The following is a 22,569-nucleotide window of genomic DNA, read 5'->3' on the forward strand; positions in this document are numbered from 1 at the left end:
GCACGATATACTTACCCGCCGATTGATCAAACCGCCGTTCAACTAGCGTGACTTTCCCAATACTTTTACAGAACTCAGCACTCTAATTTGCAGTTCATCAGGGTTTTGGATATTCACCCTGCTCAGAACACAAGCATTAGTTGTGGGTAATCTCTTTGAATTGCACTGTCTTAATCTCTGTGGCATCCATAATAATGTACCTTAATCACTTTCCCCGTCACTAGTGTAAACACAGGCTTAAGTACACAGACCACGTAATCAACTCTAAAGCAGCTGTTTCACAGCCTTCAAAATCCCTGGACAATGGTCTGCCACAAATGTCCCTTACCAGGCTCGTATGCAAACTTGATTCAATAGCGAACTCTGCTAACAGCCATGTGACTCAGCAGTGAGAAGGCCACCTTTCGCAAACAATATATGTCTAGGGTTGGTATGATTTGGGGTTCAACCAAACAGGAACGTTGTGATGTACTGATTAAAGAAACCTCGATCTGAGGGAATGCTGTCTAAATACTGCCTATACACAATTATCAGCCGTCAAGAAATAACAAGTCGTACCCGCATAAAATGATAAAGAAGTATATTTACTAATTTCACATTTATCAAACAGTTAGTAAGAGAAAGAAAATAGAAAAGAATAAAAGGCTCATCTTGGACTCCATCTTGCGAAGCATTCCTTGCAATCATGTCTTCCCATTGGATCGAATTCTACAGCCGTATCTTCTGATCTTCTCTTCTCCGCATCTCCCGCAAAAGACCACAAACCCACCAGTGTCGGTCACATCTCTCTCCACCCAGCTCTCCCTAGAACCTTCTCCCAATTCCACCATCTTGATTGACTGACATCACATTCCTAAGTTAAACTACTTGCCTCCTTATTTTTAGCTGAAACCAAAACATTCTACCAGCAGGGCACACTACTTTTACAGAAAACTACTAAATGAAATACCACACAGCATAGTAGTGGAAATCTTAACCAGGGTATTATATTTCCCTTTCCTTTCTAGGTATGCTCTTTTATATAATTTTCAATATAATACAGCCAGAATTTTGCATTGTATTCCAGGTGAATGAACATAGTTCATAGTTTCAGTAGCTATAATGGGGTTCACCCCATTAAGATTTTTGGTTTAGGTATATTTCAATAGAATTGTATGTTTGAAATGGAATACATTGTCAGATGTCATTTTTAATAGGGTAATTTTGAAAATATTTCTAATACTTGCTTTCTGTTATTGAAGCTAATCGCATGACATCTATACTCTTGTCATGTCAGCTTTTCTGAAAGATTCTAAGAACAAAAGTCGTTCATGAAACTCCCATTTTATAACACTTTTGTGAATATAACTGTGGATAGTCAGAACCAGGGGAGTTCAGACCCATGTCTGTCCCTCTCTGTCCTTGTTCACACGACTTGTACATTTCCCAGAGCTTTGGTTCTCTCAGGGGCAGTGATATTTTGGCCAATTTCTGGAAATGAAGTTGCACTTCCTCCGCATATTGCTATGCATTAAATTTCAGCTTTGAGTCAGATAATTGAGATTTTAATCCTGATATTCTGCATAGTTTAGGATTTGCTGCTTGAAAGTTTTGGAAGTAGATCTTGGACGTAGGAAGTCAGATCTGTATGCACTTTTTAAGAAGATTAAGGTCATAATATGAGGTTGTCATACGCATAAGGAAACAGATGCTCTTGCTTCCTTCTCATTCGAGTTGGAGTATTTCTGAAATCTCTCCTGAATGCTATCAAGAGTGATACATTATAGGAAGCCAGTAAGTTTGCTCTTTCCCATTTGTTAATAGTATTTAACACTGGTAATCTACACCTCTCCCACTCAGCACCCCCATCCTACCCAGATTCTCTGTCCCCAAGGCTCACATCATATCTCTCCTCATGTCTTCTCCAAATTGTGATACCCAATTCCTGTTTCATTGATTCTCGCTAAGCTTTTCCTCAGAATCTGAAATGAGTCTATCACTGGCCTATGTTGTAAAATTTGTTGTTTTGTAGCAGCAGCGCATTGCAATAGATAATAGAAAAACTATAAATTACAATTAGAAATAGATATTAAAAGCAATTAAATTAAATAAGGATTGCAAAAAGAATGAAAAAAAGGAAAAAAAATTGATGTGTACTGCACATGGGTTCATTGCCCATTCAGAACTCTGATGCTGGCAGGCAAGAAGCTTTGAGGCTCCTGTATCGCCTCCTTGATGGAGCAGTGAAAAGAGGGCATGGCCTGGGTGATTGGGGTCCTTAATGATGGATGCCACCTTTTTGAGGCATCAATTTTTGAAGGTGTCCTCAATGCTGGGGAGGCTCGTGCCTCATTCAACTCCCTGGGGAGCTGAATGAGTTTGCAACCCTCTGCAGCTTTTTCTGATCTTCTGCACTGGCCCCTCCACACCAGACAGTGATGAAACCAGTTAGAATGCTCTCCCTGGTAGTATATAGAAATTGGTGAGAGTCTTTTATGACCTACCACATCTCATCAAGCTCCTAATGAAATATAGCCGCTGTCACGCCTTCTTTGAAATTGCATCAATATGTTGGACCCAGGATAGATCTTCAAAGATCTTGACACCCAGGAACTTGAAACGGCTTACTCTATCCGTTGCTGATCCCATCAATGAGGACTGGTGTGTGTTCCCTTAACTTCCCCTTCCTGAAGTCCACAATCAATTCCTTGGTCTTACCGATGTTGAATGCAAGGTTGTCCTTGCAACACCATTCAACCAGCTGATCTATCTCACTCCTGTACACCTCGTCACCGTTTGAAGTTCTCTCTGTTAAATATGGCAAGACACGGCAATGCTTTACAGGTAGCAAACAAAGCTACTAACTATTCTATTAATTGCCCCTTTCCTGCACTGTGATCATTGCAATCTGCAGCCTGTAATTTCCCTTTGGGACTTGTGCTTTTGAACAGTCAAGTACGACCTGGTGTTTTTGCAGTACCCCGAAGGATTCAGCGAACTGGACTTTCAAGAATGCTGGTATGGCCGCAGCAACCATTGCTATAGAGGGCTTGGGGCTGGATTGAAGCAGCAGGGCCTGAGCCTGAGAGGGAACAACGAACTGATGTTTGGCCATTGCTGGAGTGGACTTGGGGCTGAATCAAAGCAGCAGGGCCTGAGCCTGAGAGGGAACAACGAACTGATGTTTGGCCATTGCTGGAGTGGACTTGGGGCTGAATCAAAGCAGCAGGGCCTGAGCCCAAGAGGGAACAATGAACTGATGTTTGGCCATTGCTGGAGTGGACTTGGGGCTGGATTGAAGCCGCAGGGCCCGGGCCCGAGAGGGAAAAACGAGCTAAGGTTTGGCCAATTTAAGCACCGAGCCAGATCAAATAGAGCAAGGTGTCAAGGCCAAGTGTGAAGGCTGAACCAGTGTTCAGCTCATTACTCCGAGAGGCTGGCTTCCCTCAGCACTGAACTGACTCTGCAGCTGTGGCCTTCAACCATTAGCACTTGCCTCAGTCCTGATCTGGCCCCGTGGCTGTGTCCTGCAACCATTTTGCTCCTGGATGGGCTGCAGCACTGAAATGGCTCTGCGGATGTGGCCTGCAACCATCGGGATCCTGGTCCGGCTGCAGCACTGAACTGTTCTGTGGCTGTAAGCTCACTTTTGAGGACTCCGCAGTTTATGTCCTGTGTGTTATTTATTTACTTTTTTATTGTTAGCATGATTTGATCCTTTTTTCCCCCACATTTGGGCATTTGACGGTCTTTGTTATGTGGGTGTTTTAAAAGGATTCTCTTGTGTTTGTTTGTTTTGTATGTGCCTGCAAGAAGACGGATCTCAAGGTTATGTTTAGTATACGTACTTTGATAATAAATGTACTTTGAACTTTGAACAATAGTTGTGTCTTCAGCAAATTTATAGATGGTGTTTGAACGGTGCCTAGCCGCATGTTCATGGGTGGAGGTAAAGTAAAGCAGTGGGCTAAGCACGCATCCTTGAGGTGCACCAGTGTTGATTATCAGTGAGGAGGAGATGTTATTTCTGATCCATACTGAGTTTGGTCTCCCAGTGAGCAAGATCACACTTCCCAATCACTCTGCTGGCCAACTTTGTAACAATTCCTTCTGTTTGAATGTCTTTGGATCCACCATGTTATTATCATCTCCTTCACCTCTTCAATAGAAAACCAGCTGGGAGGAATATTACTAGTCCACCTGGGGCATTATAGGTGGACAGAATGGCTTTCCTGTGTGATGGAACTTGTAGTTGAAGGAATTGTCCATGAGGTGGCAGCAATGATATTTTACTACATCATACCAGGTGCCGTGACAAATAAACCTGAACCACAAAGGGACAAATTTCACTGCCAAAATCTTGAAGTAGTGGAGGCTACCTCAGTAAATATACTTAAGACAAGGTTGGATAGATTTTTGCATAGTAGGGGAATTAAGGGTTACGGGGAAAAGGCAGGTAGCTGGAAATGAGTCTATGGCCAGATCAACCATGATCTTATTGAATGGTGGAGCAGGCTCGACGGGCCAGATGGCCTACTCCTACCCCTATTTCTTATGTTCCATCTTCTTCTTTCTCTCTAGCCCTAACTCAATTTTGTCCTAGTTCTTTATTCAACATTCCTAACTTTATCTTCTTCATACTATGTGGCCAATGAATGGGGTTGAGAGAAATAATAAATCAGCCATGAAGTAATGGTGGAGTTGACTTGATGAGCCAGTAGTTTTTCACAAGTAAAAACAGCAGAGGCATTTTATGTTGAGGAAAACCCGTAAAGACTCATTTGTACTCCAAATACTGAACACAGAGTGCGGTAAAAGTACTTTACTTGATATGTCATCACGTCTGACCAGCCTCAAAAAGTGAACCCCAACTCAATATCGGTGCTTGTGAATTATGTACTTTTCCACCAGTTACATTACCCTGCACAGGACCCTGCAGAGTTCACTGAAGCTCACGTTGTGAGCCTGCCTGGAGCTTGGATGAGCCGCCCTGGCTCGGGTTCTGTGTTCCATGGGTGGAGGAACAGCACGTGCCTCTGGCTTGTCTAGGGGTGTGTTAACACGTTCATGGTCATGTAAGGGGGCCTAAGGGTATGTTGGTGTGCATGGTGGATGGAAACAAACGAGGAGGAATGTAGGTCCACAGGAACCCAGGAGTGCTGTATGCCATGATGGGAGATAGGAATAGGTGAAAAGGGATTGAATTTACCGAGGAGGGTGGAATGCTGTTGACTTGCTGATCAGGTGGTCCTGGACTTAGGAATAAAATCACTTGGCACTTGTAATGGCGGCCCATACACCAACTCAGCTGTGGACAACTGCAGGTCCTCTTCTGGAGCTGTTCTGAGCTCCATCAAGACTTAGGGGAGATGATCATGCCAACACATTTGTCAGCAAAACCCTCAGAGCAGCCATTAAGGAGCGTGAAGCTGCTTGTTGGTCTGCAGGTGATACACCGCGGTGTGATGTAGCTCAGCGCCAAGGTTCTGGGCCATTGCAGCCCAGGGGTCCGATATGAATTGGGGACCGCAGTCAGAGGAGATATCAGATGGGGTGCCAAACTGAGAAACCCAGGTGCTGAGCCACGCTGCGTCCATCGTCTGCAGGAGGGACGGCCTCTGGCCACCTGGTGGCGTGCTCCACTATGGTAAGGAGGTATGTGAAACCACGGCAGGGAGGAAGAGGACTACCAAGGTGCACATTGACATAATCAAACCGTCAATCAGGTGCCGATGGCGCCTGAGCACGATGGTTAACTTCTACCCGCTGGCACTCCACACAGGCTGCAGTGCAATCACACACGTCTTTTCTAAAGCCGTGCGACCAGCTCTCGTGGGGCCTTCCAGCTCGGATGTATAGAGTCAAAAATAGTCCACCTCCAGCTTGCAGGCACTATGGGGCAAGGGCGACCAGTTGAGACATCGCTCAAGGGAGAAAACTCAGTTTCCCCAAACTTAATATCAGCCAACCGCAGGTCCATGACTACTGTTCACTAAGCCTGCACCTGTGGGTCAGTATGCCAGTAGGGTCGTGTTGGAAAGAGCTCATTTGGTATCATCAAATGTTTTGGTCATGTCCGCTGACCGGTCAAGAACGTGATTAGGGGTATTGCCTTTAAGTGCACTAGACAGGGGAAGCATAAGTTCAGCAGCTTGTGGAATGAAGCAGTGATAGAAATTCACTATGCCGAAAAACACCTGTAGTTTTTTAGTGGTGCTGTACGGCGGGAAATCCATACTAGCAGCTACTCTTGATGGGAGGGGTCTCGCACCTTCTGTGGAAATGCGATGGCTGAGAAAGTCAATAGTTGACAACCCAGACTGGCACTTAGCAAGGCAAGTTATCAACCCGTGTTGGCTTAAGCACTTGAAAAGTGTGCAGAGATGAGATACATGTTCGGATTTGGATGCTTTGGCGACAAGGATGTTGTCCGGGTCAGCAAAAAGAAAATCTAAGTCTTTTAATAGAGTCCATCTCAAAGTCTATGCTGCATTTTTCAGCCCAAATGGCATGCACAGAATCTCAAAGAGGCTAAATGGGGTTATCACAGCCGTTTTTGGAATGTCCTCTGAGCACACAGGCACCTGATGGTAGCCCCTTACTTGATCGACTCTGGAAAAAATTAGCTTTCCAGAAAACGTGCTGGATGTGTTGGGGCCGGTTGATGATCAGGGATGGTGGCCTCTTTAAGTTGTCAGTAAATGCTGCATGGGCGGCAACCACTGTCAGACTCAGGGATCAGAGGTGGGGCGAAGCCCAGGGGCTACTTGACTGGTGCCAAGTCTTCCCATGTTGGCAAGCTCAGTCTTTGCGACTGCCGAATTTTCTGCATCCTGTCTACACCTGCGGGCATGGACTGGTGGGCCAATTTTGGAAATGTGGTGCTCAACCCCATGTTTTGTGACAATGGTGGAGAATATGGGCTTGGTGAAGTTCAGGAATTCACCCAACAGATGAGTAAACTCACATACAGTGGTGCATGTGCTTGACAGAGTCATTCTGGGGAACTGACTGGGGGTGCAGGCTAACGACCCAAAGCCCTTGACATCCACAAGCTGGCAGTTCTTAAGATCGACTGGCAGTCCCTGAGCACACAGGAAATCTGCGCTGAGCAGAGGACTAGCCACTTTAGCCAGGATGAAGTCCCACCTGTAACGTCACCCACTGAAGCAGAGTGTCACCCGTCGTGCGTGTAAATCTGGATCCAGCTGCCATTGGCAGCCTCCAGCAAGGTATTGTCACTCTTTGCCTTCTCATCAATAGGCAATGCTAGCAGCACACTCACTTGAGCATCCGTGTCACACAAGAAACGTCGCCTGTCCATAATGAACAGTAGTCGACCTTGGCAGCCGGAACCCACAGTGTTCAGAGACCTCTGATGGCCTGATGCACTGGCACTGTCAAAGATGCAAGGTTGTTGGCACTTTCTAGTGTTCCTACCAAAACAAGCATGGTAAGAATGCAGGCTTGGTGTCGTCTGTTCCTCAGATGTGGGAGGCCTTATATTGGGGGCCTTGCTGACTGGACTTATTGAGGTAGAGAAAGGAGGAGGAATGATGCACCGCCCTCCGGCTGAGTGTAGACTAGTAGCCATTTTAACAAGTTCCCTGCAGTCTTTCACGGATGCATTAGTAAGGGCTATGCGAACTTGATCAGGCATTTGTTGCATAAAGAATTATTTTAAAATAAAACAAGGATGGAAATTTCCCAGTGGAGACAGTATGTGGTCCATTAGTTCTGATAGCTTAGCATCGCCAAGGCCAGGCAAGGAGAGCAACTGTTTGGCATGCTCAGACTCCTGTAAAAGGTGAGATTTCAGTGGTTATCATGTTCAGGCAGGTGCTCTAGTAGACTCATCATTCTCGCAGCCGTAGAATTGCTGAGCGACACAACCACATAGAAAAATTTGGTGTTGTTGGTGGCGATTTCTCGCAGCGCGAATTGGGGCTCGGCTTGTTCAAACCAAACAGCATTTTGCCCCCAAGACTCCAGCAATTTTAAAGTAACTGCGTTAGCCGACATGGCGGATAACTCTGGAATCGCCCTAGAGCATTGGGATCAGCAATGTAGGTTTTTGTGAATACAAATGGCGGAGGCACTTTATGTTTAGGAAAAACCATAACTCATTTATTGGATTCCAAGCACTGAACACAAAGCCCAGTAAATTACTTACATAAAATGTTATCTTGTCCAACTGGTCTCTTAAAGTGAACCCCAACTCAATGTTGGTGGTTGTGAATTATGTACGTTTCCAATTACATTACCCCACAGGCCGAATGGCCTAATTTTGCTCCTATGTCTTATGGTTGTAAATTGCACCATTGCAGAAACAATGGATTTGGCAAAATCACACCATTCTTGCAATGACCTGCTTCCACATATGAGGTCTCTGAATTCCCTCCCAATAGTCTCTGAAATTTGCTGTCCACCTACCCAATTCCATGACCAAATTTGCTTGTTTTCTTTCTTTTTCAATCTTTTTATTAATTTCAAAATATAGAAACAAAACATAGCAATAATACAGATAATATGAGATGCATTGTTACATTTTAAAAAAGAGTAATTGCAAAACCAAATAGTGGAAATTACCAAAACTCCCATACATGTAGAACTGATCACGGATAATTTAAAGCAAAAAAAAAAAGAACAAAGAAAGAAAAAGAGAAAAAAAAACCCATCCCAAAAGAAAAAAAAAACAAATAAACTAAACTAAAAGACTTGGGCAAAACTAACAACTTAAAAATGGAAAAGAAGAAAACCTCAGCGTCGACGATTCCATTCCCCTCCAACAACAGTACAGAGAAATAAAACAAGTTTGGAAATGATCAAATTACATCAAATGAAAATGCTGAATAAATGGCCTCCAAATTTTTTCAAACTTAATAGAAGGGTCATAAACTGCACTTCTAATTTTCTCCAGATTCAAACACACCATAGTTTGTGAAAACCAATGAAATACTGTAGGAGGGTTGATTTCTTTCCAATTCAACAAAATGGACCTTCTAGCTATTAAAGTAAGAAATGCAATCATCCTTCGTGATAAAGAGGTTAAATTATTTGAGCCTATCATTGGTAGTCCAAAGATAGCAGTAATTGGATGAGGTTGTAAGTCTATATTTAGGACCGTTGAAATAATATCAAAAATATCTTTCCAATATTTCTCCAACAAGGGACATGACCAAAACATGTGAGTTAGAGAAGCAATCTCAGACTGGCATCTGTCACATATTGGATTAATATAAGAGTAATAACGAGATAGTTTATCTTTGGACATATGAGCCCTATGGACTACTTTAAACTGTATCAACCTATGCTTAGCACATACAGAGGATGAATTCACCAACTGAAGAATTTTTTCCCATTTTTCAGTCGGTATATTAATCTCAAGTTCTCTTTCCCAGTCAGCTTTAATTTTATTAGAGGTATCAGGACATAAATTCATAATTATATTATATATAATTGCTATTACACCTTTCTGAGAAAGATTTAAGTCTAAGATTTTTTCCAAAGTGTCCATTGGATATGGGTGTGGAAAAGTAGGAGAGACAGTAATTAAAAAGTTTCTAATCTGTAGATATCTAAAAAAGTGAGATCTGGGTAAGTTATATTTATTAGAGAGTTGATCAAAAGACATAAAACAGTTATCCAAGAATAAATCGTGAAAAGATATTATACTTTTGGTTTTCCAATCAAAGTAAGCTTGATCCATCGTGGAAGGTTGAAAAAGAAAATTTGATATAATGGGACTTGCTAGAATGAATTGATTAAACCCAAAAAATCTTCGGAATTGAAACCATATACGTAAAGTATGTTTAACTATTGGGTTATTCATTTGTTTATATGATTTAAAAGAAGTAAAAGGAAGTAAAGTTCCTAAAACCGAACCCAAGGAAAACCCTTGTAATGAATTAGATTCAAGATTTACCCAATGAGGGTTTAAAGATGCGTCCAAATCTTGTAGCCAAAATTTTAAATATCGAATATTAATTGCCCAATAATAGAATCTAAAATTTGGGAGGGCAAGTCCCCCCTCCTTCTTGGATTTCTGTAAATATCTTTTACCTAACCTAGGATTTTTATTCTGCCAAATATATGAGGAAATTTTTGAATCTACATTATCAAAAAAAGATTTTGGGATAAAAATTGGAACCGATTGAAATATATACAAAAATTTAGGCAAAATGATCATCTTAATAGCATTAATCCGACCAATCAAAGACAAAGAGATTGGGGACCATTTGGTAAATAAAAGTTTAATCTGATCAATTAAAGGTAAAAAATTAGCTTTAAATAAATCTTTATATTTTTTGGTAATTGTTATCCCTAAGTATATAAATGAATCAGTAACCAATTTAAATGCTAAACGTCCATAAATAGGTACATGCTTATTTAAAGGGAATAATTCACTCTTACTAAGATTCAATTTGTAACCAGAAAAGTTACTAAATTGAGCTAACAGATCTAAGATAGCAGGAATTGACTTCTCCGGGTTAGAGATATATAACAACAAATCATCTGCATATAATGATAGTTTATGTATTTAATTTCCACGGGTAATACCAATAATATTTGGCGAGTCACGGATAGCAATTGCTAAAGGTTCAAGAGCAATATTAAATAGTAAAGGACTAAGAGGGCAACCTTGCCTAGTACCGCGAAAAAGACGAAAAAAAGGAGATCTATAATTATTTGTACAGACCGAGGTTACCGGGGAGTAATATAACTTGCTTTTGCAACACATCAAAACCCATCAATCACTGGCTGAACTGGAGCATGAACTGCAGTGCACCAAGGGATTTGTGTTACAGTAATTGCTAAGGTAAAATCTTCCAGTGACCTGATTTAAGCCTTTAAAAATTGTATAATAAGTGTTTATATGTATCATTTAAGTTGTTTAATCCTGCCGAAACAAGCATGCCCACTGACCTTTACAAATTAACACAATAAACCACAGCAAATAGAGTTTGTCGGCAATTTTGCTTGTCTCGTTTGCAATTCGTCTACAATTTATTACTTGCCATTCTCCCCATTATTTGTGAAATTTCGTGGTTTTTGGAAGAAGCAGCTGATTCATTGTGTTCCTCGCACTGAAGTGCCCAATTGCCCTCTCCACACTTCTATTTGTGGCAGAAGTTTTGAGCTCTGGAAGAAGATAATGAAGGTTGCTGGACTTGTGTGCCTTTTTTAAAACAATTTCCTGCACGTTAATTTGCAGCTAGATCTTACGATCTTCTTGCGCAGGAATGAAAAAGTTGTATTCTAAACTGGATTTTACCATTTTTCTTCTCATTTTGCTCGTACACAATTTTGAAACATCTTTTTCGTTGAGCATTCCTCAATTATTAATACATAAACGTAGATCATTAAAGAGCTGCACTTAATACACTTTTTAAACAAAACACTTTTCAACAAAGCTACGTGTCCTTATTGCTGTGGTTTTGAGCTATTAACCAATTTGTTGTAGGGAGATTCAGGACACTGTTTAAAATTCCTGGGATGTGGACTTTATTGGCAATGCCGGTGCCTAGTTCAGCTTATTCCGAGGAGGTAGTTAAAATCAACTGCACTGGCAAATTTCTTTCCTTGAAGGACATTAGTGAACCATAAACATGAGAAAGTCTGTAGCTCCTCCACCCTGAGGGTGGCTCATTGTGGCACAAAAGGAGCAAGAATTGGATTTGGAATTAAAACGATTGGCCGTCTGGAAGTTCCTAATTGGCAGATGCAGCGGAGGAGTTCAATGAAGCAGTCTCCCAATATACGATGGCACCACCACTGTGGGAGCACCGGGCACAATAGATGACCCCAGCAGATTTGCAGGTGAAGTGTTGCCTCACCTGGAAGAACTTTTGGGGCTCTGAATGGAGGTGAGCGAGGAAGTGAGTGGGCAGGTGTAGCATTTCGGACACTTGTAAGGATAAGCTCTGGGAGGGAGCTTCATGGGGAAGGATGAATGGACAAGGGAATCACAGAGGGAGCAATCCCTGCAGAAAGTGGAGGAGGGAGGTAAAGGTATGTTCAGTGGCAGGATCCCTTTGGAAATGACAAAAGTTGCGGAGGAACATGTGTTGGATGTGAAGGTTCTTGGGGTGGTAGGTAAGGACAAGAGGAACTCTTATCACTGTTAAGACAGTGGGAAGATGGGGTGAGCACTGGTTGCAGGAAATAGAGGAGGTGCATGTGAGGGTATGTGGAGGAAGGGAAACCCCATACTCTGAAGAAGGAGAACATCTCTGATGTCTTGGAAAGGAAAGCCTCATCCTGGGAACAGATGTGGTGGAGATGAAGGAACTGAGTAAAGGGAAAAGCATTTTTACAGGAGACAGGGTGGGAAGAGGTATAGTCAAGATGGGAATTGGTAGGTTTATAAAAGATGCTGTTTGACAGCTTGTCTTTGGAGATGGAGGCAAAGAGTTTGAGAAAGGGGACAGAACTTTCAGAAGTGGACCAAGTGAATTTAAAGGGAGTGTGGAGTTAGAGGCAAAGTTGATGAAATTGACAAAGTCAGCATGGGTGCATGAAGCAGCACCAATGCAGTTTTTTCAGCAATCCACTAATACGTCCTTTAGTCAATTGAAGAAGTTAATACTTGAAAACCTTGTACAAATCACATGGGGTACCAGCCATCCCTGTCCTCCTGTATGTTTCTGAGTTGTGGACGCTCACAGCAAGTACCTCAAATCATCAAATAAAAATCTCCAAAGCTGTTTCTGTAAAATCTATTAAGTTCAACAAATGAATAAGGTACCCCATTTTTAAAAAAAATACAGTATTTCTCATTTTTTGCACAATTTTTAATCTAAATATACATATACTATATAAAATATACTGAATAAGATTTATCTATTTATTATTATTTTTTCCTTCTATTTCATATATTGCATTGAACTGCTGCTGCTAAGTTAACAAATTTCACGTCACATGCTGGTGATAATAAACCTGATTCTGATTCTGATTCAAATGCCAATCCTCCTCCAGGACCACATTTCCAGCATGAGACCCTGGTTACAGTCAATAAGTAGGCTGTACTGTTTGCAGTATTCTGACTGACTCCTGGGATTCTCTGGGGCCTGACCACTCAAAAAGGAGAAGAAACATTCAAGATGGTGTTGAGACTGCACACAAGGACATACGAATAACCCGCTTACTTTTATTGTTAGCATGATTTGTTTTTTTTTTCTGTGCACATTGAGTGTTTGACGGTCTTTTTTTTAATGGGTTCTATTGGGTTTTTTTTTGTTTTGAGGCTACCTGTAAGGAGACAAAAGCTCAAGGTTGTATACAGTATACATTCTTTGATAATAAATGTAACTTGACTTTAGAGCTATCTTTACTCACCAGTGATTAGAAGCCTGGCCAGGAATATTGCGAGATGGATGTGAAGTCAGTTCAAGTTGAGAACATTACAACCTCAGTTATGACACCAGATGGTGCGTTGCTTGAATACTACTGGTAAAAGAGAAAACAAGGAAATCGGTAGCAATGGCGGTATTATGGGACATGAAGGAAGAAATTCAAATAGCTCCTATTCTTATCACCCAAATTGTGTGTTCGGGTTTCAGTTCATCAAACCCATCTTAAATATTTGGTGGTCCAAATGATCTGAACACCTATCTCCTGTCAGGGGCATTGATCTACAAGGATGTGTATAGAATTCTACAGTGCAAACTGCAAGTCCAAAGGTGTGAGGGTATCCCCTTGAAAGCATCACTCTAACCAGATCTAATCAACTTTATTGCTCCAGCGCGCCCCTCAATTAATATGTATGATACATGGAAAATCAAAAACAACATGCAGCACATCGGCTTGACTACCATCGCTGTGACTCTCACGGGAGGACGGATCCCTTTTCTCCTTTCACATTTTTCAATTGTTAACTATTCAGAACCCAAGTCCACCAGACACAAACTTCAGCCAGTGCAAAAGCTTCTTCCCAATTCACACAATCGAAATCCTCCATCATTTCTGAATGCATCCATCTCCTGTAGTTCTGAGCTGGCCCGTGTATACCCTGAGAGTGGAAAAACCAAGCGACAGCAATCGGCATGGGCAATATGTGAGGCCAAGCTCACCAGGGGCCAGTTGCATCCCTCTTGGAGCCAAGTTCATTATTCTCATTCAGATCAAGAATGGATGTGTGCATTTGTTTCCCTTCATTCCTTTTGAAGTGTTGGCAGGAGTAAATGTGCATATTGTGCATTAGTCTAACTGAACTGAAGGTAAGCAGTTAATCTTTTGGTAAGTAGAAAGTCAATGAGTTTAAGCTTTGCTGAAATTAAAAATGCTATTTATGGATAATTACATTTAGGTTTAAAGTGGACCCAACAACAGTAAGTTGGATTTATGTAACATACACTATACGTCAAATGGAGCATTTTCAAGCAAAGAACTGGTCAAAATTTGATACCTGTTGCTGATGGAGTACTCTTGATCAAAAGGCTAAGTTTGAAACAGCTCTCAAAGGGGAAAAATGTGGAGTGGTTCAAGGAAATAGATTTGAAATGCTAGGGCCTCAGCAGTTGAAAGCATGGCTGCTGCTGGGGAATGATTAAAATTGGTTAGTGTGTAAGGCTGCTAGGTCAGAAATGGTTACAACAAATTCTAGTAGACATATTTTAAAGAACAAAGCCAGTTTAAAACCAGAAATGAAAATCAAGTATTGTTGTCATGCACAGGTACTGAACCACAGTTGCAATGCAAAACTTACTTGCCCTGCAGAAATTCATAGGGAAGCAGGAGAGAGATGTAGGTTACACAACAAGTGTGTTGATGCTCCTAGATGTACTGTATGTGCTTGTGTGGTTACTAAAACATTATTTCTGCAGTTTTTTAAAAATTAATTTTATCGAAAATATATTGGAGAGAAACTTGTTTCTGTTTGCTAATTTGAGTTTCACTGCCTGATCACATTGAAGTCAGTGGAATCAATTTTCTGAGGATAATTCCAACAAAAAACTGATAATCATGTACAGTTCTGTGCAAAAGTCTTAAGCACATTTACATAGCCAGGGTGCCTAAGATTTTTGACAGTAGTGTATTTGGCAATGTGGAGTGGAGAGCGTGTTTGTAAATCTGGCGGGAGCAAAGAATGTTGGGACTGGTGAGGCTGGAGTGCTGCGGGAGAGGTGTGGGACAGGTGGCAGGGGTGTGGGGGTGGTGGGCACCCTGAGACACCAGGCAAGGTCATTTGGTTCCAAACAATTGGTTTATTGTTCATGACAGAATCTCACTCTGGTGCTTCCCACTCTCTTCCCATTTTCCCAACCATGATTCCCTTCTCCCTGCCCCCCTTCCCACTCTCAGTCCACAACAGAGACCCATATCAGAATCAGGATAATCATCACTCACATTTGTCATGAATTTTTTTTTGCAGCAACAATACAGTGCAATACATAAAATTATTACAGTACGTACTATGCAAATGCATTAGGCACTCTAGCTATATATACAGTACATGCCCAAGCCTTTTGCATAGTACAATACATGTTCATCACTAGCAATAAGAAACCAAACGTATTTTCTTCCTGTCAGCTAGCCAATCTTCTATCTTTGCCGATATCTTGCCTCCTACACTGTGATCTTGTATGTTCTGCAACAACGAAATCTAAGTTTAGTACATTGTTGGTTACTTTTTATTAACCACATATGTTCTCTGCTCAAAGACCACAATTATGGTGTATTCATGTAGGTTAGCTTGTCTTCTTCATTAAGTATACCACGCCCGCCATGAAGAAGGTGCATCAACATCGCTACTTTCTTCAAAGGCCCTGACAAGCATATGAAAAACTTTCTGACTGGTTGCATCATGGTCAGGTAGGGGAGCTCTGAAGCACAGGAAAGTAGAAATTGAGGACAATTATCACCATGGATCTTCAGCATCTGAGTCACGGCCTACTCTCTCTGCTGCCACCAGATGGGAGGTGCGGGAGCCTGAAAACCCACTCCTCCTTGGTGCTACAGCACCTTCTTCCTTACTGCCATCAGATTCTTGAACTGACCTGAAAAATCCTCACACCACCTCGACTATATTTCTTTTTCTCTCTCTGAACTGGCACCGGTGTCGTTATGTTTATTTTGTCGTGTAAGTTCTGTATAAATTAGTGTTACTTTAAGTTTATATTATGTTTGTCTTAAGTACTGTGCTGCTGCTACATACAGTAACGCCAATTTTCATGGCATTAGTGTTTGTACACCTCTGATAATAAAATTGAACTTGATTCTTTTTCATTGTCCTATCTTCTGGAAGTAGAATATTCAATTCCCAGTTTATTCATTGTACTTTACCTCCTCACTACTCCTATTTTTAACCACTATATCCACTTCCTAAATTCTGCCCCATCCTTAACTCACCCGTTTGAATCCTTCAGTGCGAAATCAACAAATATTGTGAAAGGATAATAGTTATATTATTGCATACAGTTTATGCTTTGGGTCAACGGCTTGATGAAATTTTAACTTCAGTTCAGTCTCCATTGATGCTTGCTGACTTGTTCCTTTTTTTTTTAGCATTTTCAGCAACTCCTTGCATCTGGTATAATTTGCCTTTACAAATCCTTAATCTAATTGCTTCTCATAACACATGAAGTATCTCAACCCAAAACGCTGACTGTCCATTTCGCTCAAGTTGCTGCCTGACCTGCAGAGTTCCTCCAGCACGTTGCTGCTGCTCCGTATTCCAGCACCTGCAGATTCTTGGGTCTCTCTCCCTGCTCTTCTTAATAGTTTGGTTTAGTTCTGAGCTTTCCCAGGCCCTTCGAAATGCCCCCCTCAAACCAGAAATATGAAATCTCTTAATCAGTCTGTATATGATCTCCTATCTCGTGTGAAAACTGGTGAAGAAACAGCAATGATGAAATGGAGCATGAAAAGAACAAACTGACCTTTTCAGCCAATTGTTCAGGTGTAGATGACTTAGAAAAGCAATTACTTAAAGCAATGTAAACTAAGGGAACTTGCTTACAATTGATTAATCTGTCCAACAATGTTTTGGAGAAGGGGTTGATATTAAAAAAGCAGTCAGAAGGAAATAATATTTGAAGAAAATACAGATCTGGTTAACAAATCACAAATATTTGTACAAGCAAACAAAATGCTTTGGCTCCCAGTTTTCCAGATTCTTGGGTCAAAGTATCAACATGCTCTAAGAAAGCAAAAAAAAAGAGCTACAATCTTTATGTTTTTTCTTCTGGCTTGCTCTCAGTGATGTCCAGGAAATTAATTGTCACCTTCAGGAGATGTTGGACAGTCTGAAGCAGGTTGGTAAGCAGCTGGGATGGACAAATGAAGGATGCAGGGAAAGTTCATGCGGTCTGCAGTCCACAATGAATCACACTCTCATTAAATGTGCTTGACTGTGCCTATTGCTTCAACTGGGTGAGTGATTAATGTAGCAAGTGAGACCCTCCATGTGAGAAAGTTTGAATTAATTATGAATTTGTATAGATTCTTTCATAACATCAGGAAGCCTCAGAGCATTTTACCGTCTTTAAACAGTTTTCTAGCAATTTCTGTATTTGTTGACTAGCCTACGTATCTTTTGAGCGTGTCATTTGTGCCAAGGGGGTAAGAAAAGGTGATTGAGAAGACAAATTGATTGAATTCATAGTTCATGAAGTGTTGAATATTATTCTTTCTAAATATTTATAATGTCACTTAAATCCCCATATTTTGGGGCTTGGGAACATGAGAAAATAGTTTTGATTGTGACACTAATGTGATAGGATGTGCTAATTGTCCCTTTGTTATGTTACAGGTATGTTTTACAAATGATCTTTTTAACCGCGTTCCCTAAAGAAAGATCTGTAAGTACTCCAGTATGAGTTATTTCTACTGAAACAAGAATACTTGTTTCTCTTGGTCTTTAGCCTGGATAGATCTGCACGAAATCATTTAGAATAAAATTGCTTCATCGTGTATTTTAATTGAACATTTCGATTGGCCTATTTAATGATGTAGGAATTAGTCAAATAAATATTACTCCGCAAGTTTTAAATTTGCATCTTTATGTTTCTTGAATGGGTTGAGATACTGGTTGACTTTATATCCAGCATATGATACCAAGTGTTTATTGTTCATTCCTGGAAGTTTCGATTGACTCGCAGAATTGGTAGCATTTTGTTCTGGGAAGGATTAGGTGTTTCCATTTTTTTTTATGCATGGAATTGTTGCTTGTCAAATTCCCACAGTCTTGCTCCGATTTTAAGATTGATATGGAGGAGGATTTGCTTTGTGTGACATTACCAGAACACATTGTCATTTGTAAAGGAAATTTGTACTCAGGGTGATTCCATCAAATCTCGACTGGTAAAATGATTTAGCTGTGCTCTAATTTTGGAGAGTTTTCCAGAGTTGGAAACTCTATCTGGTATATTAACTGTTATTATGGGTGCAATAACAATACTTGTGACCTTAGATCAATATTCCTAAAGTCTGTGCACACATTGTCAACTATGCACAAAGATTGGTTCTAAAATGGGTCCGTGAGTGCTTGTGTCCCGGGATGGAATATAGATTCTGTGGTAATTATGAGAATGTATTAATCTAATAATTTAATAAGGTTAGCTGGATCTCTCATTTTATAAACAGCAGCAAAATTTATTTCATATTGCAAATTCAACAGTAGAGCATATAATTAAGAAAATTCTTTAGATCTTGGCTCCTTGGCTCCAGTTAAGGTAATTATGGTCACTGCATTTTAGGGGAAGTAATGTTAAATCCTTGGGGAGGTGCAGAAGAGATTTGCCAAAATAAGATAAGTAAAGAAAGCATTTGCCTATTTGGCAGACTTACTGTTTAGTTCCTTTATGGGATGTGAACTTCACTGACAAGACTATGATTGGGGTTGCATGCTGGTGCCAATACAACTTCAGTGACCTACATCCAGTTCTACCATCTGAGATTTCTCTGTGTGGACTTTGCATGTTCTCCCAATGATCACATGGGTTTCCTCTGGTGCTCTGGTGTCCTCCCACATCCCAAAGATACGCAGGCTGGTGGGCGAACTGGCCACTGTAAATTGCCCTGAATCCTGGGAGACTTGATGGGACCGTGGGAGGAGAATCGAGCGGGAGTTACAACTGCATATCGATGCCGTTATAACTACATAACGATGCAGTTATGAAGAAGACAAGACAGTGGCTATACTCCATTAGGAGTTTGAAGCAATTTGGTATGTCAACAAATGCACTCAAAAACTTCTCTAGATGTACCATGGAGAGCATTCTGACAGGCCGCATCACTGTCTGGTATTGGGGGTGGTGGGGGGCTACTGCGCAGGACCGAAAGAAGCTGCAGAACGTGTTAATTTAGTCGGGTCCATCTTGGTCACTAGCCTACAAAGTACTCAGGACATCTTTAGGAAGCAGTGTCTCAGAAAGGCAGTGTCCAGTATTAAAGACCTCCAGCACCCAGGGCATGCCCTTTTCTTATGGTTACCATCAGCTAGGAAGCACAGAAGCCTGAAGGCACACACTCAGTGATTCAGGAACAGCTTCTTCCCCTTTGCCATCTCATTCCTAAATGGACATTGAACCCTTGAACACTACCTCACTTTATAAGTGTATATTATTTCTATTTTTTGCAGGATTTTTCATCTATTCAATATATGTATACTGTAATTGATTTAGTTATTTATTATTACTATTATTTTATTTTTTTTATTCTATATTAGGTATTGCATTGAACTGCTGCTGCTAAGTTAACAAATTTCACTATACATGCCGGTGATAATAAACCTGATTCTGATTCTGATTGAGGCGATGGGAATAAAATAGGATTTGTGTTTGGTTCATGCAAAATAGTGCTTCAAGGAGTGAAGGGCCTTTTCAATGTTATTTGCTTCTATAACTCTTAATTAATGCTAATTTAATTGAGAAGACAGTGATAAGCTGTTGCTTTAACTTGTTGCAATCTATGTGTTGAGAGAGACACCCATAGTACTGTTAATTAGGAATATACAGTGTGACGGGGTCCTGAATTACCCCTATTAACTGTGTTTTTGAAAAGAGAGAGAGAGGGAGAGAGTTATTTAACATCGATATCTTGTTTTGGAAGGGAGAGAGTGAGACGAAGACTAACAGTGGGACTGTCACTTTAAGGCACGAGAAAGAACTGGTTAACTTTTGGATTTCTGCTGAGTTGGAGACAGCACCGAGCAGCTCGTAAGTTGCTATGGTGACCGAAGGCAGCGTTATTTAAAAGACACTCGACGTTATGATTTTCGGCAGGTTGTTGATACTTTTTCAAGGACTTTTGCCTGCTTGCATTTCTTTCACAGAGAGGAAGGAGGAGTTATTTGAATGACAGTTGATGCTCAGCACGGGAAGATAAAATAGGAGGTCAGATGATACAGACCTGAGACACATGTTCTGGACACTGAATGAGCATTGTTGTGCCCGCAGGAAAAGTGGGTTTTGGAGGATCGATCAGGCGGATCGATCCGTCGCTCTTGCAGTGGAAAGAAGCAAAAAGGGGTTGACTGGTGGGGAGTTGTCCATGTGTCCACCCTCGCCTGGGGGATAGTTCCACCACAGAAAACCGGTCCCCCTGGTTAAAGTCACAGTCGGTGACTCTTAAAGGATTTCGAATGCAACGAGAAGATCGACGGCATCAGCTCACCTGAAGACTCAAATCTGTCCCTCTCTCTCTCTCTCTCTCTCTCTCTCCATCATTACTCAACTCAATACCATGAACTGAACTGAACTTTACTCATCATCGTAAGACTGTATCTTTTTACACCTAGACTTAAAGAAGCTTGGTTTTTCATACATATATTTCCATACTTACTGATATACTTACTTACATATATAATCATTGCTAACCTGTTTGATTTATCTACATTTATATTACTGTATTGCGTAATTACTAATAAATATTATTAGTTTATAGCAATACTGGACTCCAAAGTGTTTTCCCTCTCTGCTGGTTCTTTATTCCCGTCACGGGGTTCGTCCAAAATTGGGGCCTGTGTCCGTGATATGAACAAAATTGGTTGGGAGGCTGGTTTGAATTGATTGGGGAAAATTCCTTTTGATTTGGTTTTGTGGAAATACAGCAGAAATGGTTGTTAGTATTGAGGATGAGCTTCAGCTTCAGTTGGGAAAATTAAGAATGGAGCATGAATTGAAATTAAAACAGCTCGAGAGAGAGGCTAGAAAGGCAGTAAAACAGAGAGAAGAGGCAGAAAGACAGAGAGAAGAGGCAGAAAAACAGAGACAGCTCGAGAGGGAGAAATGGGAATGTGAAGATCACGTGGCAGACAAGCAGAGGCGGTTCGAGCTGGAAGAGATAGAGGAGTTGCAGCAAAGAGGTTTAGTGTCGGACCCTGATGATTTTTACAGCTCGGAAGGGCTTGTTTTGTGTGATGAATTTAAAAGTTGTGCTCTTGATGATGTAAGGGCATACCCAGATGCAGAGGATGCCACTACCCTGCAGGGGTTTGATAAGAAAGCAGACAAAGAGGTTTTAACCCACGAGGTTGAGTTTACTCCAGAAAAGAGTTTGCCAGAGAATAGCAGGGAGGTTTGGGGTGACCTTGAATTTGAAACTGGGACAAGTGATGACAGCGCAGAAGATGCAGCTGTCCCGATTGAATGTGTTCAGGTTGTGGAAGTACCTGTGAACTCACAGGATTCTGAACCTTATGTTAAGGCTCAGTTGAAGTCTGAGGTGCCTGACTCGGTAGAAAAGAAATGCAGTTTTTGTGTGTCAGGTGATCTTGGTTCAGTGAAAAGGGGTTAACCTTGGTACCAGTGGAATGTGAGGATTCTCAGTCACTTGTGTTAGACCGTGTTTTAAAAGTTGGTGAAAAGGTGGAAATTGGTGAGGTCAGTGTTCCTGAAAATAATGGGAAAAGTGCTGTTCCAGGACTTTTGGATAAAGTGCTGGAGAAGATTGGATTGGTTGCGCGACCTTTGACCCTGCTTGCAGGACAAAGGCCTACTTAGAAAGGATGTGCTACTCTGTTGAATTTTGTTTGGACATTTGAACACCAGCAAGGTCATGCTGTTATTCAGGGTGATGTTATGGAAGCAAGTCAAAGGGAAAGTTGTAATCAGATGAATGGATTGTTTGGTCTCTTCCATAACGTATACATGGTTCTCATAAGCCTGATGATGGTGCTGAGTTTAGTAAACATGGAGGCATGTTGACACCTCTCCAAGGTAAGGTTGATATAGCTGTTCAGTTAATGAGCAAAGCTGCTGCTGAGGCCTATGATAGCAAAACCAAAGGTTTAAGTTATGATGAGGTGTCACAGTCTTTTCTACCTTCCAGATTTCAGCAGGACTTAGAGGGTAGTACAGGTGATAAGAGTAAGGTGTATGAGAAAGGTTTTTCTTTATTGAGGAAGGAATTTACAGAGGAACAGACCGAGATTCTGAAATGGTGACTTTAGAGGAGATAGCTCTCACAGGAGAGGAGGTTCAGAGAGAGTCAGTGGGACATTACCTTAAAGATGGGGTGTTGATGAGGGGGTGGAGACCAGCCACAGTGCCTGCAAGTCACGTGGTGGTTCTGGAAGTTTACAGGGCTGGAATTTTAAGCATGGCTTACAGTATGCCTTTAGGTGGACATCATGGAGTGAGGAAGACA

General features: G+C 41.3%; 1 protein-coding gene and 1 long non-coding RNA gene across 3 annotated transcripts in view; one reads left to right on the top strand and one right to left on the bottom strand.

Moving 5' to 3' along the window:
• Positions 1 to 22,569, top strand: part of LOC140203032 (cholesin-like) — a 436,104-nt gene that overhangs the window by 164,004 nt on the left and 249,531 nt on the right. The window lies entirely within an intron of this gene.
• LOC140203033 (uncharacterized) overlaps positions 1 to 22,569 on the bottom strand; it is a 37,591-nt gene that overhangs the window by 8,281 nt on the left and 6,741 nt on the right. The window contains exon 2 of one of the 2 annotated variants that reach the window (XR_011887272.1): positions 13,318 to 13,425. This is a non-coding gene — a long non-coding RNA (uncharacterized lncRNA). Of the gene's footprint in view, positions 1 to 13,317; positions 13,429 to 22,569 lie in introns of both variants that reach the window. The other variant, XR_011887271.1, reaches the window with a different exon arrangement.

Source organism: Mobula birostris, chromosome 9 (genome assembly GCF_030028105.1).
Source record: "Mobula birostris isolate sMobBir1 chromosome 9, sMobBir1.hap1, whole genome shotgun sequence".
NCBI classification, from domain to species: Eukaryota; Metazoa; Chordata; class Chondrichthyes; order Myliobatiformes; family Myliobatidae; genus Mobula; species Mobula birostris.